This window comes from Struthio camelus, chromosome 3 (genome assembly GCF_040807025.1).
Source record: "Struthio camelus isolate bStrCam1 chromosome 3, bStrCam1.hap1, whole genome shotgun sequence".
Taxonomy (NCBI): Eukaryota; Metazoa; Chordata; class Aves; order Struthioniformes; family Struthionidae; genus Struthio; species Struthio camelus.
Genome location: NC_090944.1, coordinates 18,815,344 through 18,829,843, shown reverse-complemented (window position 1 = coordinate 18,829,843; position 14,500 = coordinate 18,815,344). Strand labels below are relative to the sequence as shown.

Sequence of the window (14,500 nt, the reverse complement as noted above, 5' to 3'; positions counted from 1 at the left end):
TATACACACTTATTATTACCTAAAAGGAGGATGATGATCTTATTTTAGTAGAGCATTTGCCATTTCATTCCACTTCAATGGCATAAATTATGGTCCAGCAAGCAGTAAAAAAAGACATGAACTAAATCACTCCACCTGGTGTAAACTGCTATAGGTCCCTCACCGTCTTCATCAGCTTTGCTAATGACTTGTGGAATGAGTTGAAACTAACCACATTTCATCCTTGTGCCTGAAGTTGTTTGTCTTTGAGGAAGAATATATGACTAATGCTCACTTTCCCTGTAAAGTTCAAAGCACTTTATTAATACTTTATCGTTATTTAACAGCCAAAAGTGCAGTAAATAAAAACAGGCAGAAAGTTGTTCCTCATGAAGAGAAAGAAAGTTCTTTTTTTAACAGTGGATTTCTGTTGATCTAACTGCAGAATATGTATTAAAAACCTGTAATGCCCAGCCAGAGAACATTTTTATCCTACCTGGAATTAAAGGAGAAGAGTTTAAAGAAGAAGAGTTCAGATTTTTCCACTGCCCTGTAGACAGGCCCCAAGAGCAAGCTTTTGCTGCCTGATAAGCAGAGCAAAGGAGGAATAGGGAAAATGACCAACTCAACACTGAAAAAAGGCAATGGGTTTTGATGCAATACAGACTACTCATATCATCTGATCTCATTAAGAACAAAGATGTAGCAAGTTTGGACTGGACAAGAAAGATGGCCTGGCTGCTCAAAAGAACCCAATAGTTAACCAAAGGTGTAACAGCTAAAGCTAAACCATACATTGCTAAGGTGATAAATCCTCATCTGCCAGGGATTAATCTCCAGCTATTTGAGATTAAGGGACTGTCACATGTGATAAATAGTTTATCTCTGCTGACTGTGGGGTTTCATGTACCTCGTCTTGAAGCCTCTGATGCTCATCAAACTCAGCATGTTGGTCTGAAGAAACTGCAAGGTTGAGCCAGTAAGAAAGGCATTATGTTCCTATTCAAAGACAAAAGCTGGGGGAAATCCCATTGTAAATCAAATGGAAACTGAACCCAGAAGTCATCTGCTCATGTTCACATTATCGCATACGAGCTTACTTCGGATGTCCAGTTTGGACACATGAACCCCCACATGATTAATTCCTTGCACAGATGTGGTTGTGCATTTCTGCTAACATCTCTGCATGCTTTTCTGAGGATGTAGAAGCAGCAGCTGAGCTACCCCTTGAAAAATTACCTATCTTAGAAATAGGTTTTTTAGCACACCAAACATGAGGGTTTGCTAGTATTTTTTTATTCACCTTGTCCTTCAGCTTCTGAACCCTATTGTGCTATTTATGGTCATATTGTGTGATGACTGACCCTGCCTTTGGAAGATGTCGAAGTCTGTATGCCTAAGCATGAACATACCCTTTTCCTTCCTATGGAAATCCCCAACTGCATTTTCAGTAAAGTAAGCCAGCTGTTCAAAGATCATGAGGACTTCTCTCATGGCTGTAGCTGACAACTTTCTCATGACATTTATTCCATGTCTGGAGAATACTCAAGCAATATGAAAACAGTGTGAAAGCACAGTTTGTTAAGAAACAGGCTCCCCATAAATGTAGGCTTCTTAAACTAATATGTAAGGGATCCAATAGGAGATTCTCTGCAAAAAGTCGAGGCAAAATCCAATGTTAGTGAAACTTGATAAACAGATAATCTATAAATGGATAAGGTGATGGACTCTTCTTTAACTAACTGGAAACAGATCTGAGCTCCTTCACAGTCTCTCTGTCATGCCTTTCCAGACTGCCTCTATCCTCTGTGAGATGGAATAGAGTTTTATCTCCCTGGATAAACAGCTTCCACACCTTTTATCTTCTGGTGACTAATTGCTGGCAGCTCCCTAACTTACAGTTATACACTCTGCTGCTCATGAGGTAAAACTCTTTCTAGAGAGCAAATCTTACTACAAAAATGATATATGAAATTTACTCCTACAAAAAAAAAAGATTAATTTTTGTCGCTGAGGCCCAAAATCATTCTGTAATCTTTTAAATGATATTTAACCCTGATATTGGGAACAACCTTGCTTTTCCTTGACAACACTTTAAACTTCATCTGTAGCAATTAGAAATATATCTCCCAACTTGTAGCCTTTCACTCATGTCTGCTGTAGTTTCTCTGCTAAATGTTCCTCAAGAAACTGATTATTATCAAAGATTTATCTTTTTCACTTTATAAAGCCAAGACTGAAAACCTAATTCTTGCTTCAGTATTTTTTTTGGCATGTGAACAAAATCAAGTGAAAACTTTTGGAAATTTAGCAGATGTCACTCCTCACCTGAGCTAGTGCAACATATTTCATTAGTGCTGTTACCCTGCCTCAGTCAAGGGATAGGTGGTACTACTTCAAGACTGTCTGATGTAGCTGATATTTAAGCCAGCATATTCTCCCCCACAGTGAGCCCAGATGAACCAAGAGTACGTGTATTTCCAGTTGAACTGGCTCACTGAAAAATCAGACTGTATTCAATTATGTGCCCACATTCATCGTGGTGAGGAAGTCAGTAGCATGCACGACATTTTAATATTATTTCCACTAATATAAGCTTGAGGCAACTTATTTGCCTTCAGTAAATATTACTTCTAATGTAGAGACGGGATAATAGGAAAATAATTGGTCCTTGAGCTCACAGTTAGCACTCAGGAACTCAGAAACATCAAAACTTTTCTCGCCTCCTCTCCTTCACTAAAGTTGCACCCTTTGATCACATACAGAAGATAAATAAATCCTTAAAGATATCCACTCTGTTAACATAACCGTGGGAAGTGAGTTACGTATCTAATAAATACAAAATCAGGTAGTTCGGTATTGACAGCTGGCACAACAAATAAAAGCTCTCTAATAAGTGATGCACAATAGTCAGAAAACTGTAGCTTCCTGCCTCTTCGGAACAACAGAAAACCTTCTTTGCAATGGAAAGTAACGATTTATATCTGTGAAGCTGATTTAGGAATTGGTCATCCAGGCTTGGGCTCAGTCAACAGAGAATTGTGGCATGGTGGCTGAATACCGAATGCTGCTTCACAGAGAAAAATAGCTTACCGTATCTGATGTTACAGACACCCCAATTCTGTCTCATAACATGATGGCAATAAAGCCTGAAATTGTATTGCAGAAAATCAAAAATTAATATGTGTAATTTTGTTATTACAGCAGGTAAAGAAAGTGTTTCTCTTCTGCAGCAGGTCCGCTGCAGATTCCTCTGCAGATCGAGCAGTTCAGAGATCACTTGACTTACAGTAGTTTTATTTGCAAGCTCTGATAAAGAACTTCAGGGGAAGAGGGAGGAGAGAAGCAATGACTGACATAACTATTTGGGTCTTTTCAAAGAGAGAGAGAGCGCAACACAATCTAAAACTACCCTCTTCTTTGCTCCTTAATAGAGGCAACGATATGCTGAGCGGTGTTTTGTAAGACTCTTGATGCATCTCTCCAAACTCCTACAAACTGTGAATACATTGGTTTTCTGGGCGTAAGTGCTATAGGAAGTAGGGTAGGCAAATGAGACCACATCTGACAAGTTGTCACAAGTGAATAGTGCTTATTGTCCAGTGTCTTATTTATCTCACCTCGCATACAACGCAATGCTAGTAGAAAAGAGCAAGTGCAAACTAAAATAGGCAATTCAATTATTTTCAAGAAAGTATTAAAAAAGATGTGATTGCAAGCCTCATGCCTTCTAGAGCACAGCTAGTGAGGGAGAAAAATTAAACCTGGAGGTAGAATTGCAAGAGTAAAACAGGAGGGGAGTTTGTTATGTTTTTCTTTTTTTTTTCTCTCTCTTTTTTTTTTTAAATCCTGCGTAGGGCTGGCTGAGGGCTCTTCTCTGTTAATTGGGTCAGATCCTTGGATCAGCAGAGCTTCACCAACTTCAGTATATGGCTACACTTTTGCTGACTTCATTTGCAATTTCCTCCAGGGAATCTTCTTAAAGTTTTAAATATAGCGAAAATAAATAGCTAATATGCTTCAAAAGATCTATTAAATGTCTCATTTTTGTGATGATAGCAAATTCAGTCCACCTGCAATTTGATCAAAAGAAAAAAAAAATGTGATGGTTGAAATTAAAGTTCTGATTACAACGTGGGAATTTTTCTTTGTAAGGCAGCATGAGCCTTTACATTTCCTGAAGACACATGCTCCTTAGAGCAAATGCTGCTGAATTTGTACTCTTGCCATGAGCCTGCATGGAGTTCAGTTGAAGCCATTGTCTCTACTAAGAAGTTCAAATTGAAATGAGGTAGAAATTAAACGAGCACTGACCACATATAACATCTCAAAAAACAGAACTGGGCCTTGAATTACCACTCTTCTCAGTGTCCAAGGCTGGATGCAGGTGCTCTGGCCTAATAGTTTCCTGTATCACTGCACTCTAAAAGAAGGTGCACACTACCCCATTGTTACACATTAAAACAAACAACTGCCCTTGCTCCACTTCAGCCTCCACAGGTCACAAGCACAAGCATATTATAACAAGATACCACTACAATCAAGCGGGGACTGATTCCTGGACTGCTGAAGTAGGTCTTAGTGGCTTCACTATCACTAGTTGAGCACAGCTGGCTTTGGAGAGGAAGCCACAAGGACGTTGCCAAAAGCCTCAAGTCACAAGGAGTAAAAAGGAGAGGGGGAGGGTATTGAGTTAAATGTGCAGTATAAAGCATAAATTAATTGGTATTGAGACCTCTGCGTCTTTATTTTATGCAGTTTATGGGGTTACTTGGGATTAGATTGAGTCTGGCTCCATGGACAAAACTTCCCTACCGCACATGTGGTCTGAAGCTATGTGACGGACCAGTGACTGGTCTGGATCCCTATGTTTCCCTTAAGGTTAGGAAAGCAGATTTGCTACAAAGCTGGAGCAGAGGTTTCAGTCTAGTCTCCTCTAAAAGCAATCTATTTGATGCACGCTAATCCTGCTCTGTGGATGGACATAGCATGCAGCAAAGGGGACAATCTGAGGAGTCTCTTCAAAAGCACAGTGTTGCTTCAAGTCAAAATGCTAATGCAGACACCACTGCAAAAAAATTGTTTGAAAACTTATAAACCATCATGGCTTCCCTGCTGACCTCACCTATTCCCACATTAATATTTCTGAAGGACCAAAGAAAGCAAAGGGCTATAATATTTGCAACTTGTGACCACAGCAAATACGAAAAGCTACTTTTTGTATCGCTGGAAATGCTCTTTGCTATGACATTATGATTAATTAACTCATTTTTCAAGTGCCTCATTTCATCTTAAAAATAGCTAAATCTGACTATATTTTAATCCATCACCTTTCCACAGTCACCCCTGGCACAATCCTACTCTCTCGACCTTATCTTTTCAACTTCCTGCTAAGATGTGTGTTTAATGAAAGAAAAACCTGCCTAATTTTCTAACTCAGATCCAGTTCTTTCCCTATCGCAGACATCAGCTAATTTCCTTAAAACATCATCACATAATCAAAGGGGGACTCTGGAGACCAGTGTCCTAACCCTGTCCTGTCTGACAGATGGAAGATTCCTTTCTTGCAAGTCTAACGCTCAAGGTTGACAGCAGTCCTTCAGGAAACAATACTCATATTTTCCAAGCCGGTACCAGCTCCAGGTCAGCTATGGCACTAGCTATAAAAAAACCAAAGACTTTTCCTGTTGCTCTGTTAGTGCTCTTTAATGTTAACCTAAAGGGAGTACCCATTCCTCATACAATTGTACTAATCACCAGCAAAAGTGCATACATTCATACTATTTGTTGAGCTGAACATTTGACCTTCTTTATTGTTGCCCAGTTTACTTTGGACAAAAATATCCAAGTTATTTGTGCTTGGCCAGCTCCCCCCTCCTAGCTCCCTCAATGCTCTAACTAGATGTTAAAGAACAAACTGGTAACCTTCACCGGTGCAGCTACTTACCTCTAAAACTCAATAATTAATCCCAAGTGGATGACAAATACTAAGCAATTTATTCTCTGCTTGGCTGCAGCTTGAAGGAGCATGGACTCTGAATTAGTGAGCTCTTTGGATTCAAATCTGGAAAGCATATGTTTCTCTTCCATCGTTCAATCCATCAAAATGCAAAAAAGGCCTGGGAAAGGCACATGGCACATTTTGATATTGTTCATTAACATTAATGTCCTTGTTATAAAGATATGTTTTATTTGCAGGTAACAACAGCCTCGTGGGCATCTGGGAACACTTTGAATGATTGCCAAAGAAAAGAAATTTGGGTCATAACTAATGATCAACATCCCCTTTTAATCAAATGAAGCCATCATAATGTGTCAGTCCTCTGGGGGAACAAGGACCTTTCACCTTGCTGAGGCCTGCTGAGGCCAGCGGTAGCAACAAACAATGCTGGCAAATGGCTAGCATTTAAAGAGGGAAAACTGGACTCTGTCCTTCAAAAGACTCACCTGTGACACTGAAAGCATGAAAGAAATGGCGTAGTACTCAGTGGAGTAGTGGTGTTGCCTTCAAATTAATTTATGCATTTGTGGAACTCCTATTTATGACTTCCCGGTGCCAGAAGAGTTCTCCTCTGGCATCACCGCTGGCGTGGATGGCCGTTGCTCTAACATTGAATTGCCCCCTCTCAGAATAGGTCTTCTGTAAAAATTTGGAGTCCTGGCTGCAACTCCAGAGATCCATATAGTTGGGATTCAAAGGGATTCCTTGAGACACTGTAAAGGCAGCTCTCACCCTTCAATACTAGCTCTTCCACACAGTGAAAGACTTTTCAGGTGAATGGATCAAAAATTTCCATTTGTTATTTTTTAATCAGAAAATCAGGATATTTTTCTCAATATCTCTTGAATGGATTTAGAAACAACACAAAAACTTTTACCTGAAAATGAGACCAAAATAAAGGCAGAGGAGAGGTTTATTTTTCAGATAAAAGACAGTGACCACAGTTAAAAACTTGAATTTCAAAAAGAAGATTTTCATGTGACTTCTGAATGCCACTGCTCTCTGCCAGTCATGAGCCTGTACCACCCCCAAAAGCTCCTGCCTCTGTCAGACTCCCACAACACCCTGCAGAAGGTAGCCATGGTGCAGGCAGCCCACGCAATCAGAAAATGGAGTGTGAAGCACCCCAATTACAAATCTCACACAACACCTGAACGGTGTTTTCAAATGGAAGACGTCTCAGCTTTGTGAGAAAAAGCCAAAGGTTTTCCTTGCAAAAGTCAATGCGTTTTCTTTAATAAATACTTTTTGCTCCAGCCATTCTGAGCAATGCAGCTCATTGCTGCAAAGGCTTTTATTTCACAAACCCGATCAAACCCGCCCTATTTATAAAGAACCCCACACTGAGCATGCATATCACCCAGGTGAGAGGGACTAAAGCCTTGCTCAGGTTGCAGGAGTCTCAGCTGCCTGCTGCCACTCCAGCCAGGGGGCGATGGGCAGCTGCCTCACCTCTGCAAGTGAAAGGAGGGTGAACTAGGACATCACATCCTTTGTACCTTTCTCCTTGAATGCCTGTTCAGAGGTTAGCCTCAATCTGACCCCAATGGAGGAAAACAGCATGCCTTGAATACATTTTAGTCATCCCTGCACACTATTGTAAAAAAAGACGTCAGTGATATCTTTTGCACTTCACGCTGTAGGGAGAAATGATTGTGCTACAGGAGCCTGAAAGCCTGGTGGAGGAAACAAGATTACTTTGTTTTTTCCTGAGGCATCAGAGAAGGAGGTTAATTAAATGCTGAGCTGTGTATTTCGCTGTGAGATTTTAGTTAACTGTACTCTGGCTTTTTTCACTGCCACTCAGAGCCCCTTCAGTGAACTGTAATATTTAATCTTCAGTGTTACTCAAACTGAAATGACTCCCTAGATTTGTGTGAGAGCCTAACGAATATCTCAGATTGCTCCCTCAATAGTCCTTTATCTACCAAAGAAAATAGCCTTGTGGTGAGAGCTTTCCTATTAGCTTGCCCTGAAAGGCAGCTTTCAACACCCATATTTCTATGTAGCTGAGTGTCCCTATTCCTGCAGCATCTGAGCACTCCACGTTCTATCATATATCCATGACCACTTCATTTCTATGAGGTGAGGCTGGACTATCACCACTATTAGACTAAAAGGAGATCCAAGCACACTCATATTGTGTTGCTCAGCGAACACTTCAAGCCAACTGTTACTGCCAAAAGAAGTAGCTCAGCCTTCCCCTTTCTCAGGCCACTCGTTTCCACTCACCTGCCCAGGTTTGTAAAGGTTTGTGGTAGACTCCACTGGTGATCCAGCTGCAAAATAGCTAGGAAGGGATTCAGAGGATGGTTAGAAAGGGATTTTGCACTGGTTCGCCCATTCCAGTTTGATGTACATCTGTGCAAATGCTTGTACTGACAAAAGAAGGTGCCTGAAGGTGGGACTCCATCTTTCAGTAGCCAAGGCTTCTTAACCTCTTCCTTGAACAACTGCCTCAGGAACCTCCGCAGCCCCAGAGAAGGCCCATGGCAGGAGCTGGCATCTGAACCCAGGGCACTGGTATTCTCTCAAATGGACAGAGCATCCTATCCTGTGTCAGGAGATGAACTGATCAATAATGTTTTTATTCTAACTACTGTTAAATAAACCAGCTGCCAACATACTATAAATGATGATTGCCCTGCCTCAGACTGCAATGAGTCAATGCAGAGGCCCTGATATGTATCGCCATTCCCCTTCTGCTCATTTACTCTATCTGCTAGCTTGTACTTTCTTTCTGAATAAACTAAGGGATAGGCAGCTCTTTTTAAGAGCCCTTCCCAAGCTATTGAATTTTCTGACTGAGTGTAATGTTAACCATCCTGTCAGCACTGCATAAGCTCACAGTAATTTTACATTATGGCTTTACATAAGCACAGTATGGGAGTTTAATATTTAGAGGTAGGGATGAAGTGGCAAGTGCTGAATTCGATGGCTTTGGATTTGGCACTGTTTCTGAATAGTGGTGCTTTCTAACAGTCCCCTAAAACCCACTGGTTTGGAGAGAAAGCACACAGGCCTGCCCTAACACCCAAGGCACTAAAGCCAGTTGGCAGGCCTGTCTTCAAGACTATTAGTATTCTTGAACACTAGAAAACTCCTGTCCCAGGATATTGCATTTACTTACGTCTCCTTTCCAAACTGGAAGTGTTTTTGAGCTTCATTCCATGCCTGGGTTTTGTTTCAGTTAGAAACTCTAGAAACACAAAGAAGAAATCTTTAGAGTTTGCAGCACTCAGCAAAGACCGGGGCCTGACTGAAAAAAAGACAAGAGCTGGTAGCAAATCTCGCACATTCATTAAATGTTCCCAATTAATGTTCCAATTCTTTGCCTTATAAACACAGAGATAGTCTGCCCACTGAGCATTTTCAGTGCAAAAAGGCCCACAGCAAAAAGAACAGATGTATTAAAAAGTTTCTCTGTGGAGAGAGAAAAAAAATTTTCCCTGGCTGAGTGAGAAAATCAATAGACATGAAAGCATGCAGATAATTGCCAAACGATATTGCTTTATTTAAAACCATTCCTATTTTTTTGGAAATTAGTTCTGCAAATGTTGCATGTGAAGGAATAAGTTTCCCCATGAGCATCATTGAAGATGATGGACAGCACTAGGAAAGAGTGCACAATTGTGTTTTCTTCCTCCCGGAGAGAGGGCATTAATCACACGTTCCTCCATAATCCTCCTTCCAAGACCCCTGAAGCATAGGGAAGAACCTGTCATAGCTCTCCGGTCTTCCGTGCTGATGTTTCCACTGGGTCTGTGACAGAACTGAATGCATCCCAGCACCACCTCGGAGCACAATTTAGGAAACTGAGGATGGCATTTCTGAGCTGGGCCTACATACAGGGTTTTTACTTGTAGCCTTCCCCATCCAGCACTGATCCTTTTCCACTGGTCATAGCCAGGCCCATATTTCAGAATAACACAGCTTCTTAAACCCTCTCACAACTATTTTTGTCACCTCCCATTTAAGGCTGCTGTGAGTGCTCCTTCTCCACTGCAGCACAAAGGCAAAGAGGTCAGTAGAAGCAGCTGGCTGTGATGTGAACCAAACTCAAGCCCTGGGGCAAGGTAAAGCCCAAAAAGAGAGTCAGAGCATCTGCAAGACTTACCATTATGGCCCACCTTGTCACACATTCCCCAACAGGGCTTTATTTCTGAGCTGGACGGCACCATAAGTAGACTTACTATCTCCCCATCATCCACAGTTGGCAGGTTAGGACAAAAGCACAGATCTCAGGTGAAGGCTGAGGTGACAATGTAGCCAGAGTGGTTTTCTAGAGTGGAAGAAAGCAGCCAAGAGAGTGCAAGGAAGGTTTTGATTTAAATATTTTGAAGGTCTCTATTAACGACTGTAGTCTACCTGCTGGGGCAATTCAGTAGAGGAAATAATAATGGAGATTGAAAAGCATTCACCATTTGACCTCTTGCAGCCCTGACTTTCTTCAGTAGAATATGATCGGAATTGGGCCCATCTGCTCTCAATAACAAATATAAAAAATTACCTGCAGCTTTAAGGCCTGAAAAATATAAAGTTGGGCTAAAAGAAGGACATAAATATGTATATCTGTAGACTCAATATAGCTTTAATAGTTCAATAATAACTCTGTGACTGTGGACACACCTTTTCTTGGAATGTTTTGTTTCCTGGAAATGCCTGGGAAATGCTGGGAGGTGAAAAGGCAATCCTCATTTACAACGGCCAAGCAGAGGTACAGCTGGCTTCAGATAACGTGCAGGTGGATTAGCAGAGAACATGTGCATTCTATCATTTGATCTTGTAGCCACCACCAAACACAGCTCAGATCAGCAGTCAAGCCCTCGCACCTTCACCAGTTTTATCACGGGGCTGGATAGGTTGACACTGTGCTGGTGCAGTGCTGAGATCCCTGAGCTGGTGCCACCCAGGCAAGTCCCAGACCTTCACGTGGGATGGACATACCAGTACCGTCTATACCCAAGGGATTAGCCCTGCTACTTAGCCCAAGTATGTGTTTACAGCTCCCAAGATGCTCTGTAAAGCTTTATGTGGTGCCACATAACACATTGTTTCACCCTAAAGCTAAGCATGAGCCTCTAACCCAGCTCTTGCTGGGCCATGTCAGTTTGCCCTGAGAAGCAAATGTTACTACCATGGGCTAGAAATACTTCCAGAGCTGGACTGCATAAGTCCTTCTGCAAGATCATAATGAGCTAGACTGGATAAGAAGCTTCTCCTTGCCTTGGAGAGCATGTATTTGATCCCGTCCCTTGCAACCCTTTCACAGGGAAAGAGAGAATCAATTTTCTCAGCTGCTTCCCAGGAGTACCTGGAGACCCTCCAAAGAAGCAAAACCAACTGTACAGGAGCTTCTAGTCAGCTCCAATCTCTCCTCACAATGCGACCAGCCCCACCACTGTTTGCCAGTCATGCAGGGGATAGAACTGCAAAGAGCTGTGAGATGGAACATGTTCAGTCTCTGCAGACACAGCTGCTTGAACAGGGACTGCACTACAAATCAAACGGTGTTGCTGATTCATCCCATTCCCAGTAGCACATGTGAGTCATCTGTCCGTCCCAGCCTGCTCACTGCTGAAAAGTTTATTTTTAACGATTACTGGTTAAAAATAAATGTATACTTCATCCAAATGAGTAAAGCACTCAGCTCCAAATTGGTATGAATGTGCCTTGAGAAAAATTATCTAGCTTGAAAAATTATCTAGCTAAAGGAAACCTGAGAACTAGTCCTTCTCTTACACTGGCATAAATCAGGAATAACCCCACTGTGATCAGTTACTGTTTCCATTAAAGAAGCATTTTTAGGGCTCTGATTGAGATCTTCCTCCATTAGCCTAGCAGAACGATCCTTCCAGACTTTTTGTTATTATCCAGTGTTCACTGGTTTGTCACCTTCAGCATTATAAAAGTCAGCAATCTAATCTAAACTTCTGATTCAATCTCCCTCTATAACAAGCAGAGTGTCATGTCCAACTTACTTACCCTAATATGGGTCTCTAACAATAGGGAAAAAATGCCCCTTGCAGGTGCAGGCATAAAGACAGAATCAAAATAACTTGCACTACGCACCTGAAGTTTGGAAGAGGAACAACACTTCAAGTGATCACAGCAGAGGGAAGACTTGAAGTCTGCTCCTCTCGGCTCTAATCTGATGCTGCACACGGCTGAAGTGACTGATGATTTTAAAATCACTGTCTAGAAAAGGGCTTTGATAGGATGTATGGGTAAAAGACTCTAGCCTATGCAGCAGGGCAAATCCATAAGCCTGCCTGGCCATCAAGTCTGGAAATAGTGGACCAAGGGACACTACTCTGTGCTCCGTTATGGACTACAAAAAGCAGGAAAATTCCACGATATCAGCCATTGCATTTATCCTGTTTCAACAGAAAACACATTTGCACCACATGGAACCTGACAATTGCCCTCCCTAGGTTTTCTCCCTGACAGCGTGGTAATTTACATCTAAACACACGCAAGAGCAGTGTGGTGCAGGCACATGACTCTTATCCAAAGAACTGACATCCCAGGAAGACGCTCAATGTATGAAGCATGGAAGGATAGGAGACAATTAAATATGTCTGTTCAAAAACAAAATAAATAATTGGCACATACATACATTTGCATCACAGAAACAAGGCTGAAGCACCAATAATTTCACCTGCACATTTGTAACAAGCAGATGGCATATGATAGTGGGACTTTGCAGCGACCTGCGCTTTCAAAAAGTGAGACTGAAACAAACTTTTAAGAGGAGAGCACCTCCCTCCTGTTGTCTTTTGCGTGAGGCAAGCAGGTTGCAGTGAGAGATGGTCTCCCCTTCCTCACCGAGCATTAAAAAAGGCCCAGCTGTGTCGTTCTTTGCATTAGAGCATTAACACGGGAAGCTCTTCAGGGCAGGCAGCATCTACTGTTCTCCCTCTGAGCCCTGCCTTCTCACTGAGCACATGGCCCTAAGGCACTACCACAGTCAACCTTACGCAGTAATAAACCAACACCAAACAAATCTCACCTCAGCGTAGAGTGATTGGTGCTTCCTGCAGACCCCATCTGTCTCTGCACCCCAGGAGCCCGTCTCCTGCCCTGGAGGGCAGCCCATATGATTCTGCACCCACATCTCCCACTGCGTAGGTGACCCCCCAGCTGCCTCCTCCCATCCCAATGCAGCAGCATTACACAATACAGAGGAAGATAACACTTCTGGGGATCAGCATGCACAGAAGCTGGTGCGCGGATTATCAGCAGATCAGTTTCAAAGGGAGCAAGCTCTGTACGTGGAAGCTACACGAGAAGGTAGGAGAAGGCCCATGATATGGGCAAGGGGAGCCCCAGATGCCCTCTGTTATGGACTGTCCTTTAGATGAGGAACAAGACCACAGCTTCCGATCATCCTGTGTGTGCCCCATAGCACGTGGTTACCACGCTCTCTGCTTCTCTGGCAGAGTATCTCCATGCCAGCCAATGTCCTTCTGCACTTCTGACTTCTAATTCTCCATGCATGCTTCTGGGTATATTCGCAGGGCTGAGGCTTCCCATTGCTGCAATACCGTGAATGAATTTCACACACAGTTAACATTACTAGAAAAACATTTTATCATTACAAAATAAATCAATATCTCTAGCATATAAGATGGACAGTAAAGGCATATGTCCTTGATTCACAGTAGCCTAGAGCATTAATTTCCTCTTTTAAATTATTTAATACCTTATTTTGCCCTTAACTTCCTACAAAGAGTAATAGCCAGTAACTACAACTTAAAAGGGACAACTTTTTAGACAGAAAAAATGTTCTCTAGGAAGCATTTCCTGTTGTCCTTCTGAGTGCCTTATCTAACCAGCATCTTTCACTTTTATTTACATTTTATCTTCTTTAAGAACACTTGTGGTATGGACTGAGTCATCAATAAGGGCACAACATGAAAGGAGGGATGAAAAATAAGCTGTCTAAAGAGCACTACTCTGCAGGAAACTTATTAGCATTTATTGTGTGGTATCAGGTTACCAGAGTTGAATGGAAAGAATAGAGTTTATTTAAGTGGTACAAAACACAACTCTCTGGAAGTCACACTCAGTATTTTGAAAATACATGATGGAAATGGACATAAGAGAAATCTCTTACATTTTGCAGAAGCCAATAACAGGTACAAGTGGGGCGGGGGCTGGGGGTAAAGCTCGTGAGAATGATAGTATTTTTAAGAAACAGCTCTTGGATAAGGGAAATGCCATGGAGTTAGGGAAGAAGGTGTAATTTACAATGGGAGAGATCCCAGGGCTATCACATTCATAATCTACATGCACAAAGCCTATGTCTTGTCATTCCCCTCCTCCCAAATAAGCAAAAGAGACATACTTAAGAAATAGCTTAGTAGATTTCCAAAGCTGATTCCTGCATCTGGAAGACTTCTGAGCTTTTTCAATGGCCAAGTCACAAACCTCACTCCCACATTAATAGAATCTGATTGCTACTGATGTAGACTGTAGGAAAACCTTCGAAGTCTTTCTGTAGGAGTAAAGCAGGAT

At 41.9% G+C, this 14,500-nt stretch overlaps 1 long non-coding RNA gene across 50 annotated transcripts in view; it reads right to left on the bottom strand.

Moving 5' to 3' along the window:
- The window catches only part of LOC104149902 (uncharacterized), a 132,230-nt gene that overhangs the window by 96,231 nt on the left and 21,499 nt on the right, over positions 1-14,500 (bottom strand). For 29 of the 50 annotated variants that reach the window (XR_011139998.1, XR_011140009.1, XR_011140004.1 and 26 more), the window contains 7 exons: positions 14,331-14,480; positions 10,098-13,518; positions 9,111-9,179; positions 8,213-8,534; positions 6,427-6,857; positions 5,927-6,098; positions 890-3,128 (listed from right to left, as the gene is read on the bottom strand). This is a non-coding gene — a long non-coding RNA (uncharacterized lncRNA). Of the gene's footprint in view, positions 1-889; positions 3,129-5,926; positions 6,099-6,426; positions 6,858-8,212; positions 8,535-9,110; positions 9,180-10,097; positions 14,481-14,500 lie in introns of all 50 variants that reach the window. The other 21 variants (XR_011140001.1, XR_011139985.1, XR_011139997.1 and 18 more) reach the window with 10 other exon arrangements.